Source organism: Aulonocara stuartgranti (assembly GCF_965226115.1).
Source record: "Aulonocara stuartgranti genome assembly, chromosome: 3".
In the NCBI taxonomy this organism is placed as follows: Eukaryota; Metazoa; Chordata; class Actinopteri; order Cichliformes; family Cichlidae; genus Aulonocara; species Aulonocara stuartgranti.
This window is the reverse complement of record NC_138941.1, coordinates 47,925,944-47,947,055: the sequence shown is the minus strand read 5'-3', so window position 1 is coordinate 47,947,055 and position 21,112 is coordinate 47,925,944. Positions and strand designations below refer to the sequence as shown.

Sequence of the window (21,112 nt, the reverse complement as noted above, 5' to 3'; positions counted from 1 at the left end):
CTATACTGACATTCCAACTGAGTTTTGTAACTTAAGAGACAGTGATGCCGAAAAGAAAACATTATAGATCTGACACAAGTGAAATAGACTGGATGCGGAAAAACGTTCCTTCACGTACTTTGACCAGATGGAAAAAACGGTATGTGCACCTTTGCCAATAAGTTAATACAGTTGTCAGTTTCTGTCATTGTTATGAAAGCTACAAGAATTTATTTACTTTTTTAGAAAAATCGACAGAGCTTTGACTGACATCGGACAGCACAACACACAACAACAAGTAAGTGAATGTATATCGTTAATGTCTTATCAGCTACCATAGTAGCACTTGATACAAAGTGTTTGGGTTTTAATACTTTGGTTAAGTGGAACATTTCAGTTCTAATTTGACACCCATAACTTGGCTTATATTTTTGTCTTGTGTGTACTAAGTAGGTTAACAAACGAATAATTCCATACACTTACATAGATATTTATTTTCAATGATAAGTTATGCAACATAATTTATTGTGTTTGCCAAATGACTGATAAATTCTGTTTAGGTTAGTTATGATAAGAAAATGCAAAGTATTTGAGAATCTAGACTATATTCATAATGTTTCTGCATTGAAAGTAATCTGAAGTGCTACTTAAGTAATTGTGAGATGATAAATATAATAAAAAAAATGTAGTTTTTTACTTAGAAGACAACCTCTTTCATTGTGTTTATTTAAAGGTCAATAAAAACATTAAGAATAATAACAATCACAATAATAACAACATGGAAATTTCATCCCGACTGTTTTCAGCGGAGCTGTGAAAAATGTATCTTAAACAAGTTGTTCATTTGTATCATTTCAAGGACAATGGTGAAGATGACAGCCAGAGAGAAGGAACTTTCACAGTTCCAATGGTAAATAAAAATACATTATTATAGTCTCTCTCTCCCTCTCTTTCTCTCTCTCTTTCTCTCTCCTTTTAAAAGCAACATACAGAAAAAAGGCCACAATAAAGCATTACTTTCATTCTTATGTCTCTTCTACGCTACTCCATCACATTGTAAAAGTGAAAAGTACAGCTCACCATTAAGCTGTTTAAATATGTCAGTGACAGACTCACTACTTGTTCTGGAATATATCATTCGGATATTTAATTCATATATATATTCAATACTTGGGTTGTATTCCTCACAGGAAAGTGAAGATGCTGCCCAAAGAGATGAGCAGATACCAGAACCACAAACGGTGTCACTGGTAAGAAACAAATGCAAGATGTGTTCCCTTTCTATGGCTCTCTTTTCTTTAAAGAGTAGTTAATTTGAATACTTCTCAGGGAAACAATGAAGATGCCACCCAAAGACAGGAGGAAAGAATAGAAATGGTCACAATGGTGCAGGTAAGACTTGCGGTTAATTGCATTTTTAACTATGACAAACGTCGCTATGACTGCTGTTTATGTTGTAAATGCAGTTTTGCAAAAAAAAAAAAACAAGGCTACATATGAAAACAAGTGAAACCTGCTCAAATATAACACAATTCTTTTTCAACCATTCAGGAGAACGTCCCTGAAGCAGGAGTTGATGTGAACTGCTCCAGTGGACTAACAGAAAATCAAAGCATCATGTCAATCCTCTCCTTTGCTTTGAGACACAACACTACAGGTGTATTAATGGAGGACTTGCTGAAACTGCTCAAGTTACATTCTGCTGGGACTACTGTAGTTCCATCAAGCAGGTATTTTCTGGAGAAACCCTTCGCTGATATTACAAACCAGTTTAAACGACATCATTACTGTAGAGTTTGTACTAAGTACATTGGGTCTTCACAATCTTTGGAGGAAACACTTAATTGTGTGTCATGTTCTTCATTCACAACAGTGAAAGCCAGTTTAGAGGAAGGTAACTTTTTTATTAGTATACTATTAAAAGATCAGCTAAAAGACATTCTTGAGAACCACAATGTGCATGATCTATGTTTCAGAGGTGATCCCAGTGGTAGCCATGTAATAAAGGACATCTGTGATGGCAGCTTGTATCAGACCTTAAAGTCTACCAGTAAAGATGATTTTCTGTCCCTCACTTTTAATTGTGATGGTGTACCAGTTTTTCAGTCTTCCAAATTTAGTATTTGGCCAATATTGTGTTGCATTAATGAGATACCACCGGAGAGTAGAGACAAACATGTACTTCTATGTGCTTTATGGTTTGGATCCAAAAAGCCAGACATGTCCTGCTTCTTTAAACCATTTGTCGAGGAGTGTGCAAATCTTTCTCAAGTTGGTTTTGAGTGGCAAGATCCTAACAATCAGGCACGGAGACACATGAAAGTACAGACATTGTGCTGTGTGTGTGATGCTGTAGCAAGACCATTGTTACAGAATTTCAAGCAATTTAATGGTGAATATGGCTGTGGAGTTTGCCTTCATCCTGGGATGCAAACAAGGAAAGGGAATGGAAAAACAAGGGTTTACGCATGTCCTGATGAAAAGCCAAGTGACAGAAATCATAAAACCACAGTAGAAATAGGACAAATAGCTGAAAGACAAGGGAAGACTATTTTGGGGATAAAGGGCTCATCTCCTCTTGCAGATTTGCCATTGTTTGATCTTATCAATGGAATGGTCCCTGACTACATGCACTGTGTACTGCTTGGTGTGTGCAGATACATGGCATCTTTATGGATGGATTCTAAAAACACTTCTGAGCCATGGTACATTGGTGTACAAACAGCAAGCATAGACAAACACCTCTTGGCTATTAAACCTCCAGGTATCGTCGCTCGAGTTCCAAGATCTTTAATTGAACGCAAATTCTGGAAAGCTCATGAGTGGCAGCATTGGCTTTTGTACTGTAGCTTGCCAGTTCTGAAAGGCATACTTCCACAGAAGTATCACTGTCATTGGGCATTACTGGTAGAAGGGATAAGCATTCTCTTGGGGTCCGAATTAAATACTGAACTGATAAGCCACGCACACGACGCATTAGTGTACTTTGTTGGAGGTGTACAATCTCTGTATGGAAAACAGCACATGACATTCAATGTTCATTCATTGTTGCATTTGAGTAAAAGTGTTGTGCAATGGGGTCCTTTATGGGCTCACTCAGCCTTTATGTTTGAAAGTTTCAATGGGTACCTCTTGAAACAAATAAAAAGTAGTCAAGCTGTACCACAACAAATATGCAAACGAGTGGCAGTCTCCCGTGCCTTTCCTCGTTTAGCTAAGCAGTTCTTAACAAATGCAGCTGCAGAAGTTAAACAGTTCTGCAATGAAATGGGACAAGGAACCCAGCATGTCAAGAAGCATGAAAAGTTTACTCAGGTGACTGCCCTTGGTTCACCAAATGTAAGACAAATATCTCTGAGAGATCAAGCTGCTCTCCACCCAGTTAGAGAGGTTCCCACAAACTCTGTGGTGAGTTACTACAAGAGAATTTCTATGAATGGAGACATTGTTCACGGTTACACGTACAGCAAAACAAAACAAAGAAACAATTATGTGGTGCTTTTAAAAAATGGAAGTATTTTTGCTGTCTCACACTTTGTTGAAATGGATAGTCATTGTTTATATGCTATAGGAAAATATGGTAATTGCACAGTGCAAAAGTTAGCCAGAGGTTCTCTTATAAGAACTCAGCTGAGCTATATGTCAACTGTTCACTTTCCCACAGGCTTTTACAAAGCCATAAATGCTACTCAGATAGTTAGGCCACGTATGTACATACAGTGTCCAGACTCTACCTCAATTGTATGTCAGCTACTGAATACGTACTATTGTAAATAATTTAATCTTAAATCTTATTGTAAATGATTCAATCCAAATGTGAAGGTGGAGCTACTGATTATGGGGTTGATTATGGGAGAGATTCAAAGGCTTTCAATTGTGTCAAATGTCATTCTAATTAAGAGTGAAATGTGCAGCTAACAAGGTCTAAAGCCATAGCAGTTCATAAAGGTGGCGCATTCACGCTGTCATTTCTGAACATATTTCTTATTGAAATATGGGTTTCTGACTTGGGGGGAAAAAATAATTCTGTCAAAACATTTTGCAATGCATGTTCACAACATTTATGTATTTCAATGTAATTCCATTAAGCTAGTGGTGTGGTGTTTAAATGGTCCTTAAAGCACTGTCATAATGAATCTGGGTCATGTAAAAAGACAGAAATATATTATATATAAAATGTATTTTATCTACATCTTTGTGTAATCTGCTGATTCTGTGCAAAATTAAAAATATTTCTACAATATGAATATTGTCTAATATCTTTTCCATCTATATAGAATACATTTGAGATGTATTTTGAATATTTACTGTGTTGATTTAATCATTTGTCAAACTTATTGTAAAAGTTTGTTCTTTAAATGTCAATGCAATAACGGGAAAAAACATTATTTGAAAGTCAGGAATAGGATGCCTAGTTTTGCAAAAATGCTAAACAAAGAAATAAATAAACTTTACACAAATGAATGAAAAGCATTTTTATCAATCCCAGAGGGAAATTCTAATGTAGGGTTTTATTTAATCACATGTTCAAAGCAAACTTCTCGTAAATTTGTGGCTTTCCCCCACATCTTTTTGTCATTCAATGTTAATTGTTAGTTGTTTCCTGTTTGTGATAACACAAGTAAATCTTTTGTTCTCTATGAAAAACTTACAATAGTTTAGTTTCACTCATGATTGTCTAACTCATATAAGTATGATATTACATTTTTCTTCTTAGGATAATATATGTCGGGTTAATGTCATATTTTTTTTAAGAAGTATCCAAAACATGCAAGTTTCATTTATATAATTTTTTAAGGGATCTTATATGTATTTTCACTCTTGTATATTTTTCATACAAGTTTCACACAAGACAGATAAAAACCTTACAAGATTTATATATATCTTTTCCATATGGGGAAGCTAGCAGAAGTTAGCTCACTAGTTTCGCTAGTTACCTAAGCATGATATAGCATGTTCTGACTGAGAGATTTCTGAAAAAATTCAAACGTACAGCTCTGTTATCACTTCCAACATAAATGAAGACAGGAAACTAAACAGCAGTGACGTTTGTAGGGTTACTGAAGTTGGGCTAGCTGGTATATAATGATGTGCTACCTGATCGCTAGCGACACAGCTATGTTAGCATAATATAAACAGTGAAGCTGGAGGACGAACACTAACACTTTTCCACTAATAAAAGTTAACGTGAAGGTTCCTCGTGGTTAGAGACAAATGCAATCACACGGCAGGATGCTGTAAACGGACCAAACTTCAGTCAGGAGAACAACTGAGATAATCCATCCACAATACGAGGTTAGTCATTAATATACTGCAACAACATGGGAATAGAGCAGAATTCAACATTAATGAATCAATGGTACAGAAGTGGAGGAAGCAAGAAGAATGAGTTTAATAAAGTTTGATTTATCTGACTGCTTTGTTTCGCTTAATGTGCCTTATAATCCCGTGCACCTTATGGTCCGAAAAATACGTACTGCACACTGCAGTTTAATGTTGCAAAGCACCTCTTTTTAACTTCAGTGGATATTATACATGGTTATGCTCAGGATATGTCAGCCCATTTCTACTGGAAATGCCTTTTGGTTAAACTAAAGGAATTTGCATTTGCACTGTTACATTTTTATAAAGCTTTAATGTACATAAAAACCAGCTTCTTCTTTAAGTGAAAATAAATGGAAGGTTGTCTTTTTGCGCTAGTAATGTTGTGGAGTTGTATTTTGTCTCGCATCAATTATATCATCAGTTATATCGTTATCGCAAATTTTCAAATATATATCGTGATAAATATTTTTGGCCATATCTCCCTGCTCTACTTACTAGGGTATATTAGACTTAACAGTTAATATATACAGTAATGGACTTCTATATATTTTACACAAGATTAAAACTTTGGGTGTAAGATTCAGATAATTATTTATTAAAAGCTAGACATTTTAAATGAGAATAAGAAAGAAAAGTATGTCTTTGTGTCCCCTTTTCCCTGTTAATGCCCTATCGGCCCCCCTGGCTAAACTTTGCTAGATCCGCCCCTGCACAGTTACCAGCCGTCAGCTACGTAGAAAAAGATCCTGGTGTAGAAAGTAATATTAAATAAATTCTAACAACAGCTCATCAAGATTAAACGTGCTGCTGTTGTTCAGCCGCTGGTTTCCTCTTTTTGGTGCAAAGTGGGCGAAAAACAAACAAGAGAGACGGACTCACGACAGAAAAGCTGATCAGCTGATCATTAATCAGTTTCATGATTGAAGTAGCAGCAGGAGAGGGAGGGAGAGAGGCAGTCGCTCCATATATTGGTTGTTAAGCTTAACGTGGAAATGCTTTACAAACATTCAGAGATGAACTTACACACTTGCTTTACTTCTCTCTGGGATAACTTCCTCAGAGATGAAATGCTGGTTTGGTAGCGAGGCTACAAATACACACAGCCGCTCTATCACGTGACCACACTGCTCCGACGTGCTACGGTTATGAGTCGAGTTACACCATGTCGCAAGTTTTGTGAGGTGCTTTTTTGATATTTAATGGATCGGATTAAATTTTTTTATTTCTCTCCGATATCCGATCCAGTAATTTACATCAGTATCGGACCGATACTGATACGTAATATCAGATCGGTCCATCTCTAATCATGACCCGCAGCTTTTATGGCTGTGGTTTCAGGAAACATCAGCTGATACTAGAAATTAATATTAAATAAATTCTAACACCAGCTGACCAAGCTTAATCATGCTGCTGTTGTTTAACGCGACCTCTGCTGGTTTCTTCTTTCTGGTGCAATGTGGGCGATAAACAAACAAGAGAGACCGGACTTGCGACAGATAAGCCGATCAGCTGATCATTGATCAGTTTCATGATTGAAGTAGCAACAGGAGAGGGAGGGAGAGAATGAGAGAAGAAGAGGCAGCTGTTTAGCAAAGACGCAGAATAACTCCAGCTTTGTGTCTTTTTCATTGTAGCTGAAGTACGGGACAAACTGTTCCTTTTCACCTCAATACGAAACGCGTAATATTTTCTCTGAATACGAGGCGATTCCGTTTTTTACAGGACGGTTGGCAACTCTACTAACTAACCTTATGAACAAAATAAAGTTCAACATCAGTAACAGCACCCACCCAGGTGTATAGAAACCCCGTCATGCTAGCTAGCACGCAGTACGAAAAAGTCAGCATAACAAAAATAAACTCCACCTAAACTTGGTTCATATCTGACCCAGATAGACTGCAGGTCATAACTTCTTACCTGAAGTTCAGTTCACCTGACACTCGGTCCGGCGGCCGCCTCAGGTCTCTCCTCCTGCCTCCACTTTCCATCATCCACCTGCTGGCCTCCACCACTTGCTAATCTTACTGAATCTGTGGAAGCTCCGCGATAGCCAGAAGTAACGAATAATGACCCTATCTAAATCCCAGTAACGATTAACGCGTTCCTGATTTTGGCATAACAACTACACTGGTGTTTAGACTGTGGGAGGAAGCTGGAGAACCTGGAGCACCCACACAAACTCCACAGAAAGACCACTGCCAGTGAGTGGTTTTTAACTCGAGACCTTCTTGCTGTGAGGCAGTAGTGCCAACTCAAAATATGAAGTTAGTGTTTTATAGTGGAAACGTTGTTCTTCCTGTTAAACTTAATCGTGTGTGTGTGTGTGTGACCTCTGCAAAAAATGTAAGACTGAATCCAAAAATCTTGATTGAATTGACAGTAAAAAGTAAAACATTAAAAATAAAATCTTCAAACTGTGAAGAAGATAACTCTCTTGGGTGTGACAAATGCTATTTTAAAACTGATATACGATGTTATTCTTGTTAACTTGCTCATTATATTATTGTGAAAGCTATAGGCCTACAGTGAATCTTAAAAACAACAGTCATTTAGACATTAGGTAATTTTATGTAATCTATTATGGCACAATGTTTCATTGCAATGCTTTGTTGTAGTGCAGCAGCAGGTCCAGAAGCTCTTTTTTCATTGTTGATACCAGTCAGAGGTAGCTAGAAGGACTTCTTGACATTTCTTGTTAACCTTCATTTTTCCTAGTAGAAAAATGTATCTGTGTTTTTTGTGTGAATGTTCCAAACAAACTGTGGTGAAACTGAAAACAAACAGTAGGAGGAATGTTGCAATTGTTGTTAGACCTGTTTTTTTAACCTGATACTGACCTGATATCTCCAGGAAAAGTAATGTTTCAGAGAAGCTCAATAAAAGTGAAAATTATTTTTTTACAGAATAAATGTTTTACATTTCAAACTCTGGACACTTTTAAACAGTTCATTTTTCCTCTGGATTTTCTCATCTCTTCATTCAAAACACACTGTTTATACGATAGCATGTTCATCAAGTTCAAATTCAAATTGACATTTTATTCGTCACATACACAGTCATATAAGTACAGCATACAGTGAAATGCTTGTGTCCAGGGAGGGGGGGCTGCAGACTGAGAACAATTTTTTTTCAATGTAATGAGTTTCATAAATACAGCCTTTTTGCACACGCGCTTTTCTACTCAATAATGTTGCTGTCAATATACTTGATATTTATTTATTATCACCTCTGTCAATCCTTGATATTTATTATTGAGTGATTTGTACACATTGTGCTATTTCTTAAATCTGTAACATATTGTATTGTTAAATAGTCTAGTTTGTTTATGTTATTTTACTGTAACAGAAACAGACTGTATAACCCACATAATTTCCTCAGGGATTAATAAAGTATGCTGATTCTGAATGATTCTGAAAGCCTTTCAAGCACAAAATGTATCAGGACTTTGAATGCTAAAGAGGGGCTGAGAAGGTGACTAGCCACTATATTTCCATCTAAAAACTTAAGTCCAAGGGATCAACCAGGGTGGGAACTACACATAACAGGCAACTTAGCAAGGAATCCATTTAACTGTATACAAAGCAAGGCAAGGCAAGTTTATTTGTATAGCACAATTCAACCACAAGGTTATTCAAAGTGCTTTACAGAGACATTAGAAACAAAAACAAATAAAATGCATGATTTAAAATTGATTAAAACAAGCAAACAAACAAACTAACTAATTAACAAACAAACAAAACAGTATATAAAATCAAAACAGATAAAATCAGAACAGTAGATAAAATCAGTAGTTAAAATGTAAGTTTTGAAATTTAAGCTTAAAAGTGTAGATTTGGTGTTTTATTCAAACGCAGCTGAGAACAGGTGAGTCTTCAACCTGGATTTAAATAAACTGAGTGTTTCAGCTGATCTGAGGCTTTCTGGGAGTTTGTTCCAGATATAAGGAGCATAAAAGCTGAATGCAGCTTCTCCGTGTCTGGTTCTGACTCTGGGAACTGATAAAAAACAGGATCCAGATGACCTGAGGGATCTGGATGGTTCATACTGGGTCAGGAGGTCACTGATGTATTTTGGTCCTAAACCATTCAGAGCTTTATAGACCAGCATCAGAACTTTAAAGTCTATCCTCTGACGGACAGGCAGCCAGTGTAAAGACCTCAGAGCTGGACTGATGTGGTCCACTTTTTTGGTCTTAGTGAGGACTCGAGCAGCAGAGTTCTGAATGAGCTGTAGTTGTCTGACTGATTTTTTAGGTAGACCTGTAAAGATGCTGTTCAGAATCGTGTTTATTGGCCAAGTATATGTGCAGACACATACAGGGAATTTGGTTCCGGTAGATGGTGGCTCTCAAGCACAGCAATGTAAATCTCACACACACACACACACACACACACACACACACACACACACACACAAGTGTCTATATATACACATTACACATACATACACAAAGCTATGTAAACCAACTATAAATAACGAATCTAAACTTATATACATAAAATACAGAAATGAATGAGGTGGAATGAATACTACAAATGTACATAAGGTGCAGTTGCAGTCTGGCAGTGGGAGCAGTGTGACAGGTCAACTGTTAAGAAGGGAGATGGCGAGGGGAAAGAAACTGTTCCTGTGTCGGGTGGTCCTGGTCTGCAGGCTTCTGTACCATCTGCCAGAGGGCAGCAGATCAAAAAGTCTGTGTGCAGGGTGTGAGGGGTCTGCGATGATTTTCCCTGCCCGTTTCCTGGTTCTTGAGAGGTACAGATCCTGGATGGAGGGCAGGGGGGTGCCGATGATCCTTTCTGCTGCCCGTACAGTCCGCTGCAGTCTGCTCCTGTCCTGTTTAGTGGCTGCGCCATACTAGACTGTGATGGAGGAGCACAGGACAGACTCAATGACCGCAGTGTAGAACTGGATCAGCAGCTCCTGTGGAAGACTGTACTTCCCCAGTTGTCTCAGGAAGTACATCCTCTGCTGGGTCTTTTTGAGGATGGAGTTGATGTTGGTCTCCCACTTCAGGTCCTGGGAGATGGTTGTACCCAGGAACTTGAAGGTCTTCACAGTTGACACAGGGCTGTCTGATATGGTGAGGGGGAGCAGAGTTGAGGGATGTCTCCTGAAGTCCACTGTCATCTCTACAGTCTTAAGAGTGTTCAGCTCCAGATTGTGCTGACTGCACCAGAGTACCAGCCGCTCAACTTCCTGCCGGTATGCAGACTCATCACCATCTTGAATGAGGCCAATGACAGTGGTGTCATCTGCAAACTTTAGGAGTTTGACAGCCGAGTTATTGGAGGTGCAGTCGTTAGTGTAGAGGGAGAACAGTAGTGGTGAGAGGACACATCCTTGAGGGGCACCAATACTGAGGGACCGAGTTTTAGAGGTGATCTCCCCCAACCTCACTTGCTGCTTCCTGTCTGTCAGGAAGCTGGTGATCCACTGACAGGTAGCTGGTGACACGCTGAGCTGGGAGAGTTTGGAGGAAAGAAGTTCAGGCACAATGGTGTTAAAAGCCGAACTAAAGTCCACAAACAGGACCCTGGCATAAGTTCCCGGGCGGTCAAGGTGTTGCAGGATGTAATGCAGCCCCATGTTCACTGCATCATCCACCGACCTGTTTGCCCGGTAGGCAAACTGCAGAGGGTCCAGCTGGTGGCCTGTAATGTCTTTCAGATGGGCTAACACCAGTCGTTCGAAGGATTTCATGACCACAGACGTCAAGGCAACAGGTCTGTAGTCATTCAGTCCTGTGATGGTGGGTTTCTTGGGAACAGGGATGATGGTGGAGCGTTTGAAGCAGGAGGGAACTTCACACAGCTCCAGGGATCTGTTGAAGATGCGAGTAAAGATGGGAGCCAGCTGTTCAGCACAGGTTTTGAGGCAGGAGGGTGAGATGCCATCTGGTCCGGGGGCTTTCCTGGGCTTCTGTTTCTGGAATAGTCGGCTCACATCCTGAGTGTGTATTCTTAGTTTCAGGGAGGAGGAAAGGGGGGTGAGAGGTGTGGTGGAGGTCGTTGAGTCTGGATTGGAGAGGGTGGTGGTGGTCGTTGAGTCTGGATTGGGGAGGGTGGGGGTGGTCGTTGAGTCTTGATTGGGGAGGGGCAGGGTGAAGGGGGGAGAGGTGGAAGGTGTGTTGGGGGTCAATGTCTGAAGCAATGTCCCTGGGGAGGGGAGGGTGGGGCGTGGGAGTCTGTCCGTCTCAAACCTGCAATAGAAAGTGTTTAACTCGTTGGCCAGGTCTTTGTTTGCTTCAATAGTGGGTGGGGGGCGTCTGTAGCTGGTGATTTCCTGCAGGCCCCTCCACACTGTCGCTGGGTCGTTGGCTGAGAGCCGTTCTTCCAGCTTCTGGGAGTAGATCCTTTTAGCTGCTTTGATCTCCTTGGTCAGTGTGTTCCTGGCTTGCTTGTACAGGACCCTGTCACCACTTCTGTAGGCGTCCTCCTTGGCCTTACAAAGATGTTGGAGTTTAGGAGTGAACCATGGTTTATTGTTGTTGTATGTGCAAAAGGTCTTTGTTGGCACACACACGTCTTCACAGAAACTGATGTATGATGTCACAGTGTCCGTGAGCTCATCTAGGTTCTCAGATGCAGCTTCAAAAACAGTCCAATCAGTGGAGTCAAAACAGTCCTGCTTTGCTGCGTTAGTTCAAAACTTCACAGTTTTGACTACAGGCTTGGCACGTTTAAGTTTTTGCCTATAAACTGGAATAAGATGGACCATGCAGTGATCAGAATGTCCCAAAGCTGCCCGGGGCACAGAGCGATAGGAATCTTTTAGAGTGGTGTAGCAGTGATCCAGTATGATGTTGTCCCTGGTGGGGCAGTCTATATGCTGTCTGTATTTAGGGAGTTCGTAGTTTAGGTTTGCTCTGTTAAAATCCCCAAGAATAATTGTAAAGGAATCCGGGAATTTCCTCTCCAGGGTAGTAATCTGGTCAGCCAGCTCGCACAGTGCGTTGTTCGCGTTGGCCTGTGGAGGGATGTAAACTCCGACCAGCATGAAGGAAGAAAACTCCCGCGGTGAATAAAAAGGTTTACAGTTGATGAAAAAACTTTCCAAGTGTGGGCTGCAGTGTTTCTGTAACACTGTGACATCAGTACACCAACCTTCATTAATGTAGAAGCAGACTCCACCACCCTTTGTTTTCCCTGAGAGCTCTGTTTCGCGGTCCGCCCGGTGAAGTTGGAAGCCCGGCAGATTTAAGACAGCGTCTGGGACTCGCTCACTGAGCCAGGTTTCAGTGAAGCAGAGGGCAGCAGAGCGTGCAAAGTCCTTGTTAGTCCGGTTTAAGAGCAGTAATTCATCGACTTTGTTTGGAAGAGAGCGGAGATTCGCGAGGTGAATGGAGGGGAGTGCCATGCGGAATCCTCGCCGACGTAGTTTCACCAGCGCACCGGCGCGACTCCCCCGTCTACGTCTTCTCCAGGAGCCACAGAGAGCTGCTGCGCCTCCAACTAAAATCTCCAAAAAACTTTCCGGGTTTGTGAAAAATGGATAAGAACTATAGTGAGATGACTGCCTGATGTTAAGCAGTTGATCTCTGGAGAAAGTGATGTGGTCTGAGTGACCAAAAGCGCAGAAAATAAACAAAAACAAGAAAAGTGCGAGAGAGCGCAGTACCGAGGCTGCCATCCGCGGCGCCATCTTGGAAATGTTACAATAATCAAGCCTACTAAAGATGAATGCATGGACTAGTTTTTCCAGGTCCTATTGAGACATCAGATCTTTTATCCTTGAAATATTCTTGAGGTGATAGTAAGCTGATTTTGTTATTGTCTTAATGTGTTTTTCTAAGTTTAGGTCTGCATCCATCACTACACCCAAATTTCTCGCCTGGTTTGTGGTTTTTAGGTGTATAGATTGAAGTTCTCTGGTGACCTGTAATCGTTTTTCTTTGGCGCCAAAGACTATTACCTCAGTTTTGTTTTTGTTTAGCTGGAGAAAATTGTGGCACAACCAGTCATTGATTTCCTCAATGCATTTACCAAGAGCCTGTACAGGGCCTCGGTCTCCTGGTGACATTGTGATATATATTTGTGTGTCATCTGCAGTGTTGCCACAGTTACTTTGAAAAAGTAATATATTACGGACTACTGATTACTCCTTCCAAAAGTAACTTAGTTACTTTACTGATTACTTTATTTTTAAAGTAACTAAGTTAGATTACTAGTTACTTTATTAGTTACTTTCAGAAGCTGCCAATAACACTCCCCACTGCCTCAACATAAAAACATCAACCGATTTTGCCAATACTCACTTTATTGGAAGTGTATTTTAGCAGTAATGTCAACAATATATCTCCTGACATTTGAAGTTGAACTTAAAACTTTTTTCCTGACAGAAATACTTGTTTGTATGAAAATAAAGACAGTCTTGTTACTTCACTTAACATAAATACTTTTTATAAAAAAACAAACAAACAAACAAAGAGTCTTTCTTGACTTCCCTTAAGATACTTTTTATACCATCCACATGTAAGCACTATTGTCCGCTTTTGTAACTTTGGACTAATCTTATGAAAAAAAAAAAAAGAGACTGCAGGTCCAACTTAAATTGCCTTACTTCCTTGCAGGTAATTGTTTTAAGTTAATCAACTTGAAAACTTTAATAAGTTTATTAAGTGACTTTGATAAACTTAATTCAATTACTTGTAAATAGTTATTTAACTTGGATTCCCCATTCTCTGTTTTTTCAGTATATGTTGTCATCGCATGTTATGGGGGAAACAGTAGAGTGGAGCGACTAAACCAGTGGTTGTACCTCATTAACAGAAGCTTCTCAAACCTTTTGTCAGAAAGTCGATTTCTTTTAGGCGTGAGCACCAAACCTCCCAGACTAAAAAGTCGCTCCACAGGAGCACTTGATGGGGTTGGAGTGTTATACTTTAAAAAAATTGTCTTTATGCTTGAAAATTTATGCAGAATCTGAAGGTCGTAGCCTGACATCAGGTAGTCCATGACTTCTTTTTCTGCAGAATAGGTCTCCTCCTCTGGCTCTGCCTCAAAAGTGAAAAAGTCCATCTCACCTTGGCTGCTAGATGTAGTAGCACTGGGCACACTGGCAGGGTTTTTTGCCAGAGGAGCAGTGGTGCAACACTCTGCTGTCAGAAGCTGTTTTACTCGCTCCCTCCTTCCTGCATCTCTCAGCCATCGGAGTTTGAATTTTGGACAACTGGCAGCTGCAAGAAGGGCATCTTTGTCATCCAGCACACCGGCGAAACGAGTCTGAATAGCCTAAAAAACATAATTGATATTTTTATGCCTACAATTTATTATGTTATTGAATTATTTGCAAACCATGCCTAATATGAGATCAGTATTATGGATTTATTTTGTTTTAGGTTACTTGTAAACATTTTAATTGTTTTAATCTTATTTTTCAATGATAATTAATATTCTGTTCCATGTTTGTGAATTGTATGAAGCAAAAAATCTGACTAATTTCAAGATAGAGCGTACCTGTACAATGGCATCTGGAAGGCCTGCAGTCATCCTGGAGAGGTCATCTTTCACAGCCTGGGTCTTCTGCATCAGAACTTGAAGTGTTGGTAGTAAAGTTCCATATGGACAGTCGCCTTGTAAAATGTCCAGTGCTGCAGTCAGAGGTTTCATGGCCATGCAGTACTCATGCAGGAACTGGTATTCTTGATCTTTGAAGCACTTCAGTCCTAGCTTTGTGCACAGAGTATTCAGCTCACCCATGGGGATTTCTGCAATTCTCTTTACAGCATCAAAAAAGGAATTCCACCTTGTGGATGTTGGTATTAGGAGCTTTCTTTTGCTGATTTCTTCCACTGTTTCTGATGCAAGTGTAGATCTACTCGATTTGGTCCAAAGAGCTGTGCATTTTGCTGTGCTGCTCCTATACACAGCCCTGCTCTCTGCATTGGTTGTTAAATGTTTCTCCACATCACGTGTGCAAATTATGTTGATGGTGTGCGAAGCACACCTGCGGTGCGGGGGAAGAGACAGCTGACCATCACTTTCATTCTCAGCCGAGAGGATTTCTGACAGATCAGAAAAAGTGACATCATCGTCTTTGGGGCTGGACTCTTCCTCCTCCGTCTCATCATCGGACTCCGTGACAGGATGATAAACTTGAAACGCCTTAACAAAGTTGGATCCATTATCAGTAACTGTTGCAACTACTTTGTTGAGTAATCCATAAGAGGAGTGGATGTTTTCGATTTCTGTACCAATGACATCATACGTGTGTCTACCACGAATTCGCCTACATGCTAATGCAACCTTGTGACGCTCTAATGTGGTTCTACTGATCCAGTGGAGCGTTACTCCCATATAGCTTCTGTTGTTAGCAGTCCAAATATCCGCGGTAGTTGAAACAAAGTCAATCTCATTCAGTGTGGCCTTCAAATTTCTCTCCATTTCTGTAAACTCCTTCTCCAAGTAAGAAGTAAAAGTCGTTCGGTGAGGCAGCTCGGCATTAACAGAAGTAGGGATCTTTTTTATTATGGCACGAAACGAGGGCGAGTCAACAGTGTTTATAGGTAGCATTTCTTCTACAATATACTGCGCGACCAACTTCTTCAATTCTTCATCACTTACTGGTTTTGCACCAAAGTCCAACTTTTGTTGTTTGGGGGGTGTAGGACCTTCTGCGGAAGTCACGGCTCTCTGCTTCGGACCACTTGGTGGGACTCTTTCTGTGAGTTTGACTGTGCTGTGCTGCGACTCCAAATGTTTCTTTAAGTTTGACGTAGTGTTTTTGAAGGTAGATAACACTTTTTCGCCAACACAGAGTGTACAACGAACCTTAATATTTAAATCTTTAGTTGACAGAAACTCAAAATAGTGACCATATTTCCAGCTAAAGAACGAACATCTCTCTCCCTCCATTGTTGTTTACACTTTTTTACGTCGCTGGCTGCTTGTGAGCGGGAAACGTGACCTGTCGCTTATGTGACGTTTCACGACACGTATGCGTTTGTCATCCGCTGAGACGAAAAGAAGAAACCAAATCTTTTTGCTTAAAAAAATAGTAACACACAGTGGTTTGGACAAGTAACTTTAATCTGACTACTGTTATGGAAATAGTAACGCGTTAGATTAGTCGTTACTGAAAAAGTGGTCATATTCGGAGTAACGCGTTACTAAGCAACGCGTTACCGGCATCACTGGTCATCTGCATAGCTGTGGTAGTTTATTTTGTTGTTCTTTATAATCTGTGCCAGTGGGAGCATGTAAATGTTAAACAGAAGGGGTCCCAAGATGGAACCTTGGGGAACTCCACATGTGATACTTGTCTGCTCAGATGTGAAGTTACCTATTGATACAAAGTATTTCCTGTTTTCTAAGTATGTTTTGAACCAGTTTAGTACAATTCCTGAAAGACCTGCCCAGTTCTCCAGTCGTTTGAGTAATATATTGTGGTCAACTGTATCAAATGCTGCACTGAGATCCAGTAAAACTAAGACTGACATTGTTCCACTGTCTGTATTCAGACATATGTCGTTAAACACTTTGGTTAGAGCAGTTTCAGTGCTGTGGTTCTGTCTAAAACCTGACTGGAAGGCATCGTAGCAGTTATTCTGTTTTAAGAAGTAATTGAGCTGTTGAGAAACTGCTTTTTCAATTATCTTACTTAAAAATGGGAGATTTGAGAGATTTGTGTCCTCTATTATGTGTGGCCTCTGTTACATGCTGAGTCAGCCCAAAGTTGCCCAGAGTGTTACTCAGGTCTTTAGTCCCTTTGTCCTGAGGGTTGTCCACATGGATGTTAAAATCCCCAACAATAATTACACAGTCGAAATCAACACAGATCACAGACAGCAGTTCACTGAGGTCATTGAAAAAGTCTGTGCAGTATTTGGGAGGCCTGTAAACATTAAGAAACACAACTTTGGATGGGGCCTTCAGCTGTAAAGCCACATATTCAAAAGACTGAAAACTTCCAGGAGATAGCTGCTTACATTGAAATGATTCATTAAATAAGACAGCAACCCCCCCTCCTCTCCTGCTCACCCTGGCCTCACTGATAAAACTGTAGTTAGGAGGGGTCGTCTCGATGAGAACAGCTCCACTGTTACTTTGGTTCAACCAAGTTTCAGTTAAAAACATAAAATCAAGGCTGTGCTCAGTGATTAAATCATTAATTAAAAATGTTTTCCCAGCTAAAGATCTAACGTTTAATAAAGCCAACTTAAGTGTTTTAGAGGCATTACTTGTCCCCTCGTGTTTGGGAGCAGTCTGTGGCACACAAGGTATGTTTACTATATTTAAAGGTCTTTTAGAGTGCAGCTCTCTGTGTTTTGACCAGGCCACATGTCTCCTGTCACCTAAAAGTACAGAAATTTAAAAACCTTCTAGTAAACAGGGTCCCAGCTTCTCCTGGGAAAAGTCACCACTGCCATAATCCTCGCAGCCCGGACCCTTCACACATCACACATCAGACTGCGGAGACAGGGCATGAAGATGGTAAGGAGGAACTAAGGGGGGCGAGGCTGGGCAATGTGACTTCGATTGCTCTGTTGAGGCAAGGTTGTTTCATTTCCACACAGTCCATTTACCTCCACGTTTACTTCTAAGCGATGAATTTTTGTCTCCAATACTGCAATCTTCTGCAGGAGGCTGTGGTAGTCATCTGTGGAGAGGGAAGGCATCTTGTTGCTAGTTAGCCTAGCGGTTTGCACCTTTCCAGGCTATAGAGATTGACAGACCACGTGACTTTCGCGCATTGCATGCCGTGAACTCGTGGCAAAACAATCCAAGTACCGCATCAAATGCAAGCATTTGCAGCACCGCAAAACGTTCATTCTTCGGTTCCAATAAATTCTTGCTTTTTCTTTGCCCCCCAAAAAGGTATGTACAAAATGAAGGAGAACAATGCCGGTCCGTACAAAGACAGACTTGATGAAAAGTCAAAGAAAAGATACGAGAAAAAAAATCAAACCAGTGAAAGGGTCAGACCCTTACGAGCACACAGAGGGACAAAATACGTTAGCGTGCTGCCCAACTTTCACCACGCTCATATTTATAATTATACGGTTCTTGGAGTGAGTGCATACACTCATGAAGTTTGGTAACTTCAGGTCACTGCAACAAGCCCAGGTACAGTTTACCGACGGATGGGTACAGGACCTTGAAATGCACCGTGTAGAACGAAAGACCATCGTACCTATCATAAGTTTACCAGTCTCACAAATCGTCTTCATAAATACACATTCGTTAACCGTTTATTAATATAACCTTTGAGCTCAACGGTAATTAATTAGTAGTGGAAATAATCTCTGGTAGCATCACAGAAATGTAGCAGTGACAATAATATTGTATGTTGTAATCGCACTGGGCAATTAGTGATACAAAACAACTGTTTTATCCTGTGAATAAAAGTATATGTTTTTGTCAATGTACCATAATAACAGAAGCGAAACACAATATTGTGTCAGGACAATTCACTATTTATGCACAATAAACAAAGGAGCATAGCGCGACAATTTCTGTTCAGCGCCAGACTTGCTTGTAACCTATATCACCAATTATGTTAAGAAAAATGACGTATTAACTACAACAGCAGACTGACCTTTATGGAAATGCTTGGAGCAGACTAACCTGTGAGCTGGAGTGTTCTGGGACGTTATATTTTGTCTTTGAATGGCTGCAATCCAGGCCACCCATTGCCTCTTTGTTACTTCGGAAACATGGCTCGAACAATTTTTCTTCAACGACGTAATCCGATAACAACCGATCTCTTTACCCGTCGGCTTCCTGTGGCTGTCATGCGACCGTCTATTGCAGTTAATAATACAACAGCTTCTTGCCATTTTTTGTGTTTCTTTTTATCGCTGTATAACTGATTTCAATTGAAAGCCTGCGTGCGCTAGTACCTCTTGCCACGAGTTCCCAGAATTCTTTGCGGTTTTACCCCTGAGTGACGTCACATTTTCAATCTCTATTGAGGCTGTTCGGTGCCCAGACGCTGTAATCAGGCTTCAGCTGTGTCTAGGCCACAGACACACGGAGCACTGTGGATAAGGTAACTATAAAAATGTTGCTGTTTCTGTTAAGAACACTTTAGTCCTAATCAGTGTTGGTCAAGTTACTTGAAAAAAGTAATCAGTAACTAATTACTTATTACTCCCCCAAAAAAGTAATCCTGTTACTTTACTGATTACTTATTTTCAAAAGTAATTAATTACTTAGTTACTTAGTTACTTTTTAAAAACACGATTTACAACCTGAAGAGGTGATAAAGCGATAGATCTTTCAGCCCAATTCTACTTTTTCTGCATAATCCATCATACAAAATGTAATCAAATGGAAAAGTCTTTTTTTTACTTGTTTTATCAGTTTTAATCTTTTAACTTTATGCATCAAGCAAAAATTTAATTATATGCAACATTCTCTGACTTGAATAAATTCGTTTAACATTGAAACCTATTTTCTACACATTCCAGCACATAAAATAAAATATTTTTTGTGTTTACACTCACTCTTTCAAATAGATGCAAGTAAAACACAGCAGAAAATAAATAAAGTCAAAGACTCAGCGGTCCTGTTGCTCTATTTTCACCTGTAAAGCAGGACTGGGGGTAGGCGGAGGTTTACCCTGGTGCAGGTGTGCCGCGGTCAGTTGAAGAATCCGCGAGTTTCTCTGTGAATTTCCCATTACGTTGTTGCGCACTCGGTGCTTGCTTGGAAGTTTAGGGGTTTTTTTCGCTGTAAAAAGAAGTTTTCTTCCCACGCACGATGGACGCTAATGTTTTTGTCACTTTTTATGGAATCCAACTTAAAGTAAGGTCAGTACTTCCACGCTTTAAACGCTGCACGCTCATACTCTCTCCCACAATCGATATGTGATCCATTGTTGATCTGCACACAGCTGTTGTCACTGTCGTGAGACATTCTCGCAAAAAATCACGGCTTTAGTAACGCAGTAACGCAGCGTCCCTACGGGAAAGTAACGGTAATCTAATTACCATTTTTACAATAGTAATCCCTTACTTTACTCGTTACTTGAAAAAAGTAATCAGATTACAGTAATTTGTTACAAGTAACGCGTTACTGCCCATCTCTGGTCCTAATGATCCATAAGTGTCCAGAAGCTATCGCAGGTAAGCTCATACGGAAAAAAGGGAAAAATCAGCATAAAAATCAATAAAAAATCAATAAAAGAAGCAAAGCATTTAAAGAGCAAAGAGATGAAGCGTCCACACTCACAAAAGGGGGAGGAGTTATTCGTGTAGATTTTGTAGACTTTGTTACAAGCAGAAAGCACCCTCAGAAAGGTCGCGGAAAATGCTCAACTGCCATTACTTTAGCCTGTACCAGAGCGACACACCCTTGCCCAACCACTCGACCCAGGTAAGTCACAGTTGCCCTGTCAAACGATAAACGGTGCCCTAACTCTCTGCATATGAGAAACCCAAGAATCACTGTAGACCACCAAGTTTTTATATTCCTCAAGCCGAATGGTTTCCAAAGTGAAAGTAATGACACAAATGTTACTAGACCTGTTTGGTGTTTTTCTTTTTTGCTTCTTGGCAATGTTTCCCCCAAAACAAAATTGTTTCAGGGAAGTACAACAGAAAGTAAAGAATATTGTTTTAAAATGCAAACCCTTGCAAACACAGAGAAGTTGAGATGCGTGAATTTAAAGTGATTAACAGAAAGTGGCTGTGATAAGAATCAGGTGAGGTTGATTGCAGCACAATATTGTATGTATTACTCATATCTTTAGCAGTGATTCTGATTGATTGTTGCAATCATGTGAAAACCTAGGGTGTGCTTTTATTCCCTGGAATTACAAAAAAGCACCCAAACATTTGCAGAGGATAAGGATAATTTAAAAA

The 21,112-nt window shown here is 40.1% G+C and overlaps 1 long non-coding RNA gene across 1 annotated transcript; it reads left to right on the top strand.

Annotated features, from left to right (window-relative positions):
• Positions 1 to 48: 48 nt before the first annotated feature.
• Positions 49 to 1,372, top strand: LOC309697810. Its single transcript, XR_014273918.1, has 5 exons — positions 49 to 139; positions 226 to 277; positions 839 to 889; positions 1,170 to 1,229; positions 1,309 to 1,372. It is a non-coding gene; the product is annotated as an uncharacterized lncRNA (long non-coding RNA).
• Positions 1,373 to 21,112: the final 19,740 nt, after the last annotated feature.